Source organism: Mobula hypostoma, chromosome 10 (genome assembly GCF_963921235.1).
Source record: "Mobula hypostoma chromosome 10, sMobHyp1.1, whole genome shotgun sequence".
NCBI classification, from domain to species: Eukaryota; Metazoa; Chordata; class Chondrichthyes; order Myliobatiformes; family Myliobatidae; genus Mobula; species Mobula hypostoma.
In genome coordinates this window covers 420,462-433,698 of record NC_086106.1, presented here as the reverse complement: position 1 = coordinate 433,698, position 13,237 = coordinate 420,462, and the positions used below count along the sequence as shown (strand labels likewise).

The following is a 13,237-nucleotide window of genomic DNA, read 5'->3' as shown; positions in this document are numbered from 1 at the left end:
TTTTCTTTAACTCTTCTTTTCCCCATGCCTCTGTCCTCCAATATTTTAGATACTTTTGTTTCTGATCCTCCAACCGTTACTATCGTGTTCGGAAGGGTGGTCTCACAACTGCTATGATTGAACAGCAGCTCACAGCTCCTGGGTGATGTGCTTACAGCCAGATTTGAATCAAGATTCACCTTTATTTGTCACATAGAAATGTGCAGTAAAATGTGTCGTTTGTTTTTATGACCAACACACCCTAAAGTGTGCTGAGGCAGCCCATAAGTTTCACCTTCCACACTTTCTTGCACCAGCATGGCACGTCCACAATACGTGGCAGACAGGACAACCCAGTTCTTCCGGGCAGAAGTAAGCTTCACCAGTAACTGATAATATTTTATTTTGATTCTGTGGTGAAAGGGTCAAGACAAAATAACCAACCTGCTCTCAGAGGTCACTTTATCTCCTCTACCTAATAGAGAGGCCACTGACTGTAAGCTAGTGGTCTTCTGCTGCTGCAGCCCATCCAACTCAAGGTTCAATGTGTTGTGCATTCAGAGATGCTCTTCTGCACACCACTGTTGTAACACATGGCTATTTGAGTTACTGTCGCCTCATGTCAGCTTGAAGCAGTCTGGCCATTCTCCTCTGACCTTTCTCTTTAACAAGGTATTTTCATCCACAGAATTGCCACTCTCTTGATTTTTTTTGTTGTTTTTCACACCATTCCCTGTAACCTCTAGAGACCATTGTGTGTGAAAATCCCAGGAGATCAACAGTTTCTGAGATACACAAACCACCCTTTCTGGCACCAACAATCATTCCATGGTCAAAGCCATTAGATCGTATTTCTTCCCCATTCTGATGTTTGGTTTGAACAACAACTGAACCTCTTGACCATGTCTGCATGCTTCTATGCATTGAGTTGCTGCACATGATTGGCTGATGAGATATTTGTATCAGTGAGCAGGTGTATTAATAATGGGTGTAGATCCCTCAGTTTTCTGGTTTTCATGTGCCTGTCCAAATGTCTGTTAATGTTGCCGTTGCAAACAGTTTTATCCTCACTGAACCATAAAAATCCTTTGCCTGTGACTCCTTAAAGTGGTGAAGGAGCATCTGCGAAGGTCTTGAGTGTCTACGAAAGGAAGACGGGAAGGGCATCTGTATACAGCGAAAGGAGAGCCGACATCACAAGCATCCCATCCACCCACGAACCATCACATGCGCCATGGGTATCATCCTCATCAAAGGATCCCCAGTGCCAAGAGACTGTGTGAAAAACAGCCACGTAGTGTTCGCAATCTGTCCTACTTGTCAGTATTGCTTACTTTCTATCTTCCATCACAGTAACTGGTAGAACAAGTTCTTTCACAAATGTAAAGGCAGCATAACAAGAATAGTATGTAACAAAGAACACTACTGTGGGAAATGCTACCGGTAAGAATTCCATTCAAATTATATGCTGGCAACACCTTAAAGCTGCAAGTTCATACAAAGTCTTGACCCAGCATTAACTATTTCATTAATAAAAGAATGCGGTTAATCATGACTTGTAACAGCCTTGGGATAGAATTCGTTATCACAGAGACTTACTGCATACCCTTCCACTTTATAGACAAATACATCTGCTTCTATCAAAATCACCAGACACCCACTTAGAAAGCTTGTTTAAGAAAAGGCCTTCATCAGGTAAAGGAGTTTATTGTGTTGGAACTGCACATCACACTTGGCCTACTATATATGTTACTAAATTAAACGAATCCCATCTGCCTGCCCATGGTCTTGTCTGCAGGCTCAAGGACGGCTTCTACCCCGCTGTAATACGACGACGATATGTTGGGCTCTTGGCCTCGCAATCCACTCCATCATGCTATTGCGCTTACCGTTAACCTGTACAGCACTTTTCTCCATACTTTGTATTATTTTATCTTGCCTGGCTCAAGGCACCATGTAATGATCAGATCTCTATGAACAGTACACAAGACAAGCTTTTCACTGCATCTTAGCACATGTGACAATAATAAACCAATTCCAAAATTTGACCCCACCATTCATCTTCAGGACCCCACCACCCAGGCCGTGCTGTCTCCTCACTGCTGCTGTCAGGAGGAAGGTACAGGAGCCTCAGAACTCACACCATCAAGTTCAGGAACAGTTATTACCCTTCAGTCATCAGGCTCTTGAACCAAAGGAGATAACTTCACTCAACTTCACTTGCCCCATCTTTGAAATGTTCCCACAATCTATGGACTCATTTTCAAGGACTCATCATTTCATGTTTTTGATATCTATTGCTCATTTATTTCATTCTTTTCGTATTTGCACAATTTGTCTCTTTTACAGTCTAGTTGAACACCCAGTTGGTGTGGCCTTTCATTGATTATGACATTTATTATTGTGGTTATGGTTATCATTCTATTTTGAGTTTATTGAGTAAGCCCACTCAAAATCAATCTCAGGGTTCATATATGATGACATATGTGTATTTACTTTGAACTGTGAACTTTAATTGTCTAATCCTTGCTTATTCATGTGTCTGTCTGAATGCCTGTTAAATATTACCATCATATTTTCTGCCAGCACTTCCCCTGGCCGTGTGTTCGAGCACCTTCCACTTCCTTGCATAACTTTCATAAACTTTCCTCCATTCACATTAAACCTATGCACTTTACAGTTTGGCATTTCCATCAATCTGATCAGTGCCTCTCATCATTCTATATCATTCTATATCTCCATTTTTCTTACTTACCATTTTTTAATTTTCTATTTATGATTTATAATTTAAATTTTTAATATTTACTATTGACTTGTAATCCAGGGAGCGGGAAGCACAGAATCAAATATTGCTGTGATGATTGTATATTCTAGTATCAATTGTTTGGCAACAATAAAGTAGAAAGTATACCTCCCAGCCTTCAACACTCCAGGCAAAAACAAATATCCAACTACTTTCATGGCCAATATACTCAATCCAGTACAGTGAACCTCATCTGTAGCCTCTCCAAAGCCTCCACATCATCTCTGTAAGTGTGGCATAAACTGGATAAAGCCCTCCCCACCACTGAACACATCTACAACATCCCAGTATATTCTCCCTGAAGTAGGTTTAATATGTAGGAATTCATTATCTGTTCAGAAATTAATGGCGGAGCGGGAAGGAAGAAGATGAGTGTGTGCTTTTAGGCTCCTATACCTCCTCCATGCTGGGAACAATGGGAAGAGGGCATGTGCTGGGTGATGGGGGTCCTTAATAATGAATGCCACACTTTTGAGGCATTGCCTTTTGAAGTTGCCCTGGATGCTGGGGAGGCTAGTGCCCATGACGGAGCTGGCTGAGTTTACAACTTTCTGCAGTTTTTACCAATCCTGTGTAGTGACTCCTCTATACCAGATGATAATGAAACCAGTTAGAATGCTCTCCATGGTACATATGTAGAAATCTGATAGTCTTTGGTAACATACCAATTATCCTCAAATGAAATATAGCTGCTGGCATGCCTTCTTTGTAATTGGATCAATATATTGGATCCAAGATAGATCTTCAGAGATCTTGAGACCCAGGAGCTTGAAGCTGTTCACTGTTTCCACCTCTAATCCCTCGATGAGAACAGATGCGTGTTCCTTTGTCAGCCCTTCTTGAAATGCACAATCAATTCCTTGGTCTTATTGATGTTGAGTGCAAGGTGGTTGCTGAAACACCACTCAGCTGCACAGGTCCAGCCACGATGGTCCAGTCACGATGGTCCAGCCACGATGGTCCAGTCACGATGGTCCAGCCACGATCTCGAGTGCTGTCTGTGCGGAATTTGCACGTTCTCCCTATGACTGTGTGGGTTTCCCCCCCCCCCCCCCGGGTACACAGATTTCCTCCCTTATTGAAAATGAATGCGGCTGGTAGGCTAATTGCCACTTTAACTTTCCCTTGATGTGTAGGGCAGAGTTATTGACAATAAACTGGACTGGTCAAAGAACACTGAGGCTGTCTACAAGCAGGGTCAGAGCCGTCTCTATTTCCTGAGGAGACTGAGATCCTTTAACATCTGCCGGACGATGTTGAGGATGTTCTACGAGTCTGTGGTGGCCAGTGTTTGCTGTTGTGTGCTGGGGCAGCAGGCTGAGGGTAGCAGACACCAACAGAATCAACAAACTCATTAGTAAGGCCAGTGATGTTGTGGGGATGGAACTGGACTCTCTGACGGTGGTGTCTGAAAAGAGGATGCTGTCTAAGTTGCATGCCATCTTGGTCAATGTCTCCCATCCACTACATAATGTACTGGGTGGGCACAGGAGTACATTCAGCCAGAGACTCATTCCTCCGAGATGCAACACAGAGCATCATAGGAAGACATTCCTGCCTGTGGCCATCAAACTTTACAACTCCTCCCTTTGAGGGTCAGACACCCTGAGCCAATAGGCTGGTCCTGGACTTACTTCCTGGCATAATTTACATATTACTATTTAACTATTTATGGTTTTATTACTATTTAATTATTTATGGTGCAACTGTAACGAAAACCAATTTCCCCCGGGATCAATAAAGTATGACAATGACTATGACTATGACTATTTAGGGGAGAATGTTTGGAATGTGAGGAGGATACAAATATGTTGGTGTAAGAATGGTGTAACTGGGTACTTATTTGTTTGCATGGATTTAGGAGCCAAAAACACCTGTTTCCATGATGTAGGGCTCTTATCATTAACACAGGAATGCCTCCTTCCTCATTCTTCCCCCATCAGCACATCACACCTGACATAAAGCCTAGAATGTTGAGTTGTCAGTCCAGATCTCTTATCACCTTATCTCCATAACAGCAACCATGCTGTGTTAAACTTGTGAGTCAAATTTCTTGCATTAAAATGTCTATAGTCTAACTTGCATTCCTCCCTTGTGCTCCTCCAAATGTACAAATGTACTCTATGCTCTGGCTAATAGACTTACCCTTATATATATGCCTTTCCTCTCCCCTTTTGTCATCCAACCTGTGTCGATTTTGTGCTGAAATTTGTTTAAGCATTCCCCAGCAACAGTAGCAAACACACACTAGCCCATTCTGTCAATGATGTTGACCAGTTCAGATGCAACCCCTCCTGTACTACATTGTTGTTGGTTATAGACTCCAGGAGCTGATGAAGTAATGGCAGGCACTCTATTCTCAACGATACTGAGCCATTGGCACTGTACTTTCCCCCAGCTGGTTCTGGCACCAGCTTAAAAGCCACTTCCACTTCAAGAGAAAGGAAGGTGCCGGAGAGTGCCATTGCCAGGTAGTGGAAGAATGCATGGAATCTGTGAGTCATAGATATGAAACTGTGATACAATATATGTTATTTGATGAGTAAAGGGAGAGATTCTGCTCTAACTCCATCCACAGGTTTGTAAATGACACTACTGTGGTGGGCTGCATCTCAAATCGTGATGTTAGAGTACAGGAAGGACATAGAGAGCTTAGTGACATGGTGTCATGGCAATAACCTTTTCATCAATGTCATCAAAACAAAAGAGCTGGTCACTTACATCCAAAGGGGATGAGGTGTGATGCACACGTTCCTGACTACATCAAGAGTGCTGAGGTTGAGTGGATTGGTAGCTTTAATTTCCTACATATGAACACGACCAATAGTCTGGCCTGGTCCAACCACGTTGATGTCAGGTCCATGAAAATTCACCGACACGTCTGCTTCCTCAGGAGGCTCAGGAAATTTGGTACATCCCTGACAACTCTTACCAAGTTTTACTGACGCACCATACACAACATTCTCCCTGATTACATTACGGCTTGGTATGGCAACTTGGTACGTGACCACAAAAAACTACCGAGAGTTGTGGATTCAGCTCAGCACATCACAGGAACCAGCCACCCCTCTATGATCTCCATCCACAATTCTCGCTGCCTCAGTAAAGTGGCCAGCATAATCAAAGACCCACTTGCTCTGGATATTTCCTCCTCTCCCCCTCGCACCGGGCAGAAGATACAAAAGCCTGGAAGCGTGTAAGACCTGGCTCAACATCAGGTTCTATCCCACCGTTGCCGGGATCTTCAACAGCCCACTTGTATGATAAAATGAACTCTAAATTTCACAATCTCAAATCCACCTTGTTATGACCTTACACATGATCATATACCTGCACGACAATTTTTAGGTAGCTTTTATACTTATTCCGCATTTATTCCATATTCTAGCTCAGTGCACTGTGTAATAATTTGTTCTTTATAAACTGCAGAAAGACAAGTTTTTCACTGTATCTTTGTATATGTGACAATGATAAGCCAGTATCAATATTACTAGCAGCAGTTTTTTGAGCCTAGTTGCACAGTGATTAGTAAATGGGATTTGATGATATCTGTACTGACCTTGACTATAACCTTCCTTGTCTCTGAGCCTGGAAAAAGACACTTCCCTAGTAAATAGAGTTCCTCCTTCATCTCTCCCAATGTTTCCGGACCAATGGAAAATAAACAAGACCTTGCATTCTTCTATTACTTAGAACGTCTTTCCAAAACCTAACCTACATCAAATTGAGCCACATGCTATTGCTGCCTTTTTCTGAGATTTTGATGTATTTTCAATCAGCTGGTTCATCTGGTGCCACATAATTTGTGAACTGTGCATTTAGGCTGAGTGAGGAAATGATGAGTTTCACCGACTCAACTTGTCAAGATGGAGAGAGATGACATTATAAATTTCTGTATGCAGCCAGCAGGGGTATAATTCCAATTGCTGGGCAACAAACACAAAACATGCAATCAGGACTGAAGGATCTTGGCCCAAAACGTTGACTCCTCTACATTACTGAGACCTGACGTACATTGTGGGACAGCTAATTTGAGCACCTCTATTCCATCTACCAAAAGCAAAATTTCCTGGTTCCAACCTTTTTAATTCCTATCCCCATTCCTGTTCCAACATCTCAGTCCATGGCCTCCTCCTCAGTCACAATGAGACCACTTTCAAGTTTAAGTGGGAAAGAAAGCGGTTCTGCAATGCTTCGTGGACTGCGAGGGGCATGGCCAGGCACAGAAAAGACATGGCCATACATTGCAACTAAGGAAGATACCAGGTGTGATAACTGCTTGTACCACCGGACCCAGACTTCCGAGGTCAAGGGAGTGGAACTGCCCCAGTGCAACGGTTGGATCATTTGGTTTTTCACCTTCTCTTCGATAACCTGCTCATTGATTTCTCCCAGTTTGGGCTGAACCCGAAGCACTCAGGGTCAGACCTATTTGAGCTTTGGCCCAGAAGTGGATCAAAGCTCTGAATGCTACAGGTGGGAGAGAGTGACTGTCCATTGATGAAAAGACTGCATCCAACTAAGTGTGGCAAGATGGAGCCCTGGTAAAACTGACATTAAAGAGCATAGGCAGCATGATAGCATAGGGGTTAGCACAATGCTGTGTTACGCCAGCAATCACTGATCCAGGCACAATTCCAGCCACCGTCTGTATGACGTTTGAACAATCTCCCATGGCAGGAGGCAAGGAGTGGGAATAAAGGGAACTTTTTCTGGTTGGCTGCCGGTGACAAGTGGTGTTCTGCATGAGTCTGTGTTGGAACTGCTTCTTTCTACATTATAAGACCATAAGGTATAGGAGCAGAATTAGGCCATTTGGCACATTGTGTCTGCTCCGCATTTCATCATGGCTGATCTATTTTTCCTCAGCCAAAATCTTCTGCCTTTCCCCTAAATCCCTTCATGCCCTGTTCAATCAAGAATCTGTCAAGCTCTGCCTTAAATATGCATAAAGACTTGGCCTCCACAGCTGCCTGTGGCAATGAATTCCACAGATTCACCACGCTCTGGCCTAACAAATTCCTCCTGATCTCTGTTCTAAAGGATGCCCGTCCATTCTGAGACTGTGTCCTCTCTTAGACTCCCCCACCATAGGAAACATCCTCTCCACATCCACTCGATCAAGGCCTTTCACTATTCTATAGGTTTCAGTGAAGTCACCCCTCATTCTTCTAAATTCCAGTGAATACAAACCTAGCGCTATCAAACGTTCTTCATATGATAAACTGCTCAATCCTGGAATTATTTTTGTGAACCGTCTTTGAATCCTAACAACACACACAAAAAATGCTGGTGAACGCAGCAGGCCAGGCAGCATCTATAGGAAGAGGTACAGTCGACATTTTGGGCCGAGACCCTCCATCAGGACTAACTGAAAGAAGAGATAGTAAGAGATTTGAAAGTGGGAGGGGGAGATGCGAAATGATAGGAGAAGACAGGAGGGGGTCGGATGGAGCTAAGAGCTGGAAAGTTGATTGGCAAAAGGGATACGATGCTGGAGAAGGGAGAGGGTCATGGGACAGGAGGCCTAGGGAGAAAGAAAGGGGGAGGAGAGCCTAGAGGATGGGCAAGGAGTTATAGTGAGAGGGACAGAGGGAGAAAAAAGAGAGAGAGAGAAAAAAAGGGGGGGTGAGAGAGAGAGAGAGAGAGAGAGAGAGAGAGAGAGAGAGAGAGAATAATAAATAAATAAATAACGGATGGGGTACGAGGGGGAGGTGGGGCATTAGCGGAAGTTTGAGAAGTCAATGTTCATGCCATCAGGTTGGAGGCTACCCAGACGGAATATAAGGTGTTGTTCCTCCAACCTGAGTGTGGCTTCATCTTTACAGTAGAGGAGGCCATGGATAGACATGTCAGAATGGGAATGAGATGTGGAATTAAAATGTGTGGCCACTGGGAGATCCTGCTTTCTCCGGCAGACAGAGTGTAGGTGTTCAGCAAAATGATCTCCCAGTTTGCGTCGGGTCTCGCCAATATATAGAAGGCTGCACCTGGAGCACCGGACGCAGTATATAACCCCAGTCGACTTGCAGGAGAAGTGTCGCCTCACCTGGGAGGACTGTCTGGGGCCCTGAATGGTGGTAAGGGAGGAAGTGTAAGGGCATGTGTAGCACTTGTTTCTCTTACAAGGATAAGTGCCGGGAGGGAGATTGGTGGGGAGGGATGGGGGGGATGAATGGACAAGGGATTCGTGTAGGGAGCGATCCCTGCGGAAAGCGGGGGGGGGGGAAGGAAAGATGTGCATAGTGGTGGGATCCCGTTGGAGGTGGCGGAAGTTACGGAGAATTATATGTTGGACCTGGAGGCTAGTGGGGTGGTAGGTGAGGACAAGAGGAACCCTATTCCTAGTGGGGTGGCGGGAGGATGGAGTGAGAGCAGATGTGCGTGAAATAGGAGAGATGCGTTTGAGAGCAGAGTTGACGTGGAGAAAGGGAAGCCCCTTTCTTTAAAAAGGTGGACATCTCCTTCGTCCTGGAATGAAAAGCCTCATCCTGAGAGCAGATGCGGCAGAGACTAATAAATAGTAATAGAACCATAAATAGTTAAATAGTAATATGTAAATTATGCCAGTAAATTATGAAATAAATCCAGGACTAGCATATTGGCTCAGGATGCCAACAGAATCAACAAACTCATTCGTAAGGCCAGTGATGTTGTGGGGATGGAACTGGACTCTCTGACGGTGGTGTCTGAAAAGAGGATGCTGTCTAAGTTGCATGCCATCTTGGTCAATGTCTCCCATCCACTACATAATGTACTGGGTGGACACAGGAGTACATTCAGCCAGAGACTTATTCCACCGAGATGCAGCACTGAGCATCATAGGAAGTCATTCCTGCCTGCGGCCATCAAACTTACAACTCCTCCCTTGGAGGGTCAGACACCCTGAGCTACACCTGAATGAGTCCCAGCTATGCCTGCCTTTTTGTTGGCTATGTGGAACAATCCATGTTCCAAGCCTATTCTGGTTTCTGTCCCCCACTTCTCCTTCGCTACATAAATGACTGCATTGGCGCTGCTTCCTGCACGCATGCTGAGCTCGTTGACTTCATTAACTTTGCCTCCAACTTTCACCCTGCCCTCAAGTTTACCTGGTCCATTTCCGTCACCTCCCTCCCCTTTCTTCATCTTTCTGACCTCCATGCAGAATATGACCTGTCTACAACCACTCTTTTCCTTCTGTAGGCAAACCAATTCTAGATCCACAAAGCAATGTCCCCTTGGATCCCATGCCTCCTTACTTTCTCAATAGGCCTTGCATGGGGTACCTTATCAAATGCTTTGCTGAAATCCATATACATTTCATCAATGTGTTTAGTCACATCCTCAAAAAACTCAATCAGGCTCGTAAGGCACGACCTTCCTTTGACAAAGCCATGCTGACTGTTCCTACAACACACATCAAAGTTGCTGGTGAACACAGCAGGCCAGGCAGCATCTCTAGGAAGAGGTACAGTTGACGTTTCAGGCCGAGACCCTTCGTCAGGACTATCCAATCATTCCTAATTATAGACTACCTGACTATTCCTAATCATATTTTGCCTCTCCAAATGTTCATAAATCTTGGGATTAGTACTAATAAGGTGTCTGCTTAAATAATACAAGTAACACGGAAACCCCAAGACCATCATAATAAACATAACGAGTTTAAACAGAAAGCACCAGGAGACCGTATTACATAGAGCGAGTCACTCAAGGAAACCACAAGGAAATCTAAATGATTAACAACTCTCGATAAATAAACAGTTAGCTAATTCAGGTACTCTAAAAACCTTGGAACCCAACGCCCTCCAGCTCCTTGCACAGGCTTGAAGAACTCATTACAGTATTCTCTCCCACCTCCCGCACCACCTCCCTATGACCAGCACCTGAAGACCCACGAAGATCTGGGGAACGCAAGAGGATCTCGGAAAATCTCAAGACAGGAAGAACATTGAAATAACCTTGGAAACCTTGAAGAAACTTCAGAAACCTGGAGGGCCATGGGAAACCTTGATGACTTTTAGAAACCGAAAAGCCTTGAATGTAGACCAAAGAAGCTCAGAATGTGGACTTGAAAAACTCAGAACATAGACTCAAAATGTCGACTCGAGACTAGATGACATTCTCACCCAAAGCTGACTGATGTTCAACCTCCGCTGGGTCCATTACTTGCAGGGTCCTTCTGTCACATTGTGCACTAGCAATGTAGTAACCCAAGTACAGAGAAAAGACAAACTCCGATGCAGAAATGGTGATCAAAGTTTATTCATAAGAATTCCAGCAGAAAATGGAGAATTAACACAAGTAAAGGAAAAGATTTGGGAAAGGGATAAAAATTGATAAAATTAAGTAAATAAGTACATAGATTGGATAATTATGCTTGGGGGTAGGAGCAAAATGAACAAGTTAGGATATAATCACCTACAATGGTAGTTACATAGGCCTACATTCAATATTTTGGACCTGAAAGAAATGGTTCAGAAGAGATATATGGAAATTATTATTAATCCACTATTATTACTATTTTTCTTAACAACTAATATCATTACTTAGCCTAATAGAGTAGAATTTCAACTGCACATAATTATCTATTTAAGTGTCTAATTTCTTTTTATAATCATCTTAATGTGTACTTAGGAATGTATAAATAATTATACATTTATACATATATAAAAAAATGGAAAAGGTTATACATGTGAAAAAAGTTCATGATACTTGTGAATTCCTTATCCAAATAAAAATAAAAAATTTAAAAAGAAGAAAAAAAAGAATTCCAGCAGGACATCAGCGGCTTGGCAGAGTGACACAGTGAGACGTAACATTCTCAGAATTAGGACCCTGTGATTAGTGTTAATTAAGTCCACTTAAATTTTACACGTAAAAGGGAATCCCCTAGCCTATCAAAATAAACTTAATAAATTCACGCAGAAAGCACCAGGAAACTGCATTACAATGAGTGAGTTGCTCGAGAAAAACACAAGGAAGTATAAATGATTAACGGCTTTCATTAACCAATTCAGGTGCTCTAAAACCTTGGGGCCCAATGTTTTCTGGCTCCTCGCTTAAACCCGAAAAGTTCATTACAAAAATCAGTGGCAGAATAAAAATCCTAGATTGAGTAAGAAATATCTACAGAAATCAAAAATGGATGGTGGATTAGCATTGCCGAATTTTAGATTTTATTATTGGGCAATTAATATCCGATATTTAATGTTTTGGATGGAAGATCGGGTTGAAACTCATTGTCCACGATGGGTGAACCTGGAGGGTGAGTCTGTGCAGGGGTTCTCATTAGCTTCTATTTTAGGAGTTTCGCTCCCCTTTGCATTAACCAAACTGAACAAACAAACAATTAATCCAATAATTAAATACACAATACCAATATGGTTTCAATTTCGCAGATTTTTTGTATTGAACGAATTTATTTTATCTAGTCCTATTATATCTAATTTTACCTTTCAACCTTCTAGAATTGATCAAGCTTTTTCGTTATGGAAAACGAGGGGAATAGCATGCTTTTGTGATTTATCCATGGATAATTGTTTCATGTTGTTTGAACAATTATCTAATAAATATAAGTTGCCTAGTTCACATTTTTTCAGATATCTGCAGATTAGAAGTTTTTTGAATGTTATTTTACCAAATTTTCCAATATTTCATCCAACTAATATTACAGAAAAAATTTTAGGTTTAAATCCCTATCAGAAGTGCTTAATAGAAGTTTTGTATGATTTAATTACGAAAATACATCTAGGTACATCTAATAAAATAAAAAAAATGAATGGGAAAGAGAACTTCAGATATCTTTACCTATAGAGAAATGGGAGAAAATTCTTCAACTAGTTAATACTTCCTGAATGTGTGCCAGACATACACTGATACAATTTAAAATGGTCCATAGGGCTCATATGTCTAAGGATAAATTAGCTCGTTTTTACTGACACACAAATCCTGTCTGTGACAGATGTAACTCTGAGGTGGCCTCTCTGACACATATGTTTTGGTCTTGCCCTCTTTTAGATAAATATTGGAAAGATATTTTGATATTATTTTAAGTTTTGTGTATTAATTTAAAACCTCTCCCTATTACTGCAGTTTTTGGATTACCAGTGACAGACGTTGGTCATTTACCCTTCTCAGCTTGCCGTCTGATTGCATTTGTTACACTAATAGCGAAGAGATCCATCTTACTTAAATGGAAAGATCCTGATCCTCCTACTACTTTTCAATGGTTTTCTCAAACTATATTGTGTTTAAACCTGGAAAAAATTAGGAGTGGTATGGTTGATTCTTCAGTTAAATTTGAAGAAACCTGGAGACCATTTATTCAACATTTTCATATGATGTAAGCTGTCCATTTCAGAACCCTTTCGTTAATAATCTTTTGTTTATCTATAGAGGAGCGGAGTTAATGACAAATAATGTTCTTATCCGAGGGAATAGATCATCCCAGTCTTTGTTTTGTTTTGTTTT

General features: G+C 42.2%; 1 protein-coding gene across 2 annotated transcripts in view; it reads right to left on the bottom strand.

Moving 5' to 3' along the window:
• si:ch1073-83n3.2 (uncharacterized) overlaps positions 1-13,237 on the bottom strand; it is a 173,723-nt gene that overhangs the window by 35,200 nt on the left and 125,286 nt on the right. The gene's annotated exons all lie outside the window — the stretch shown is intronic.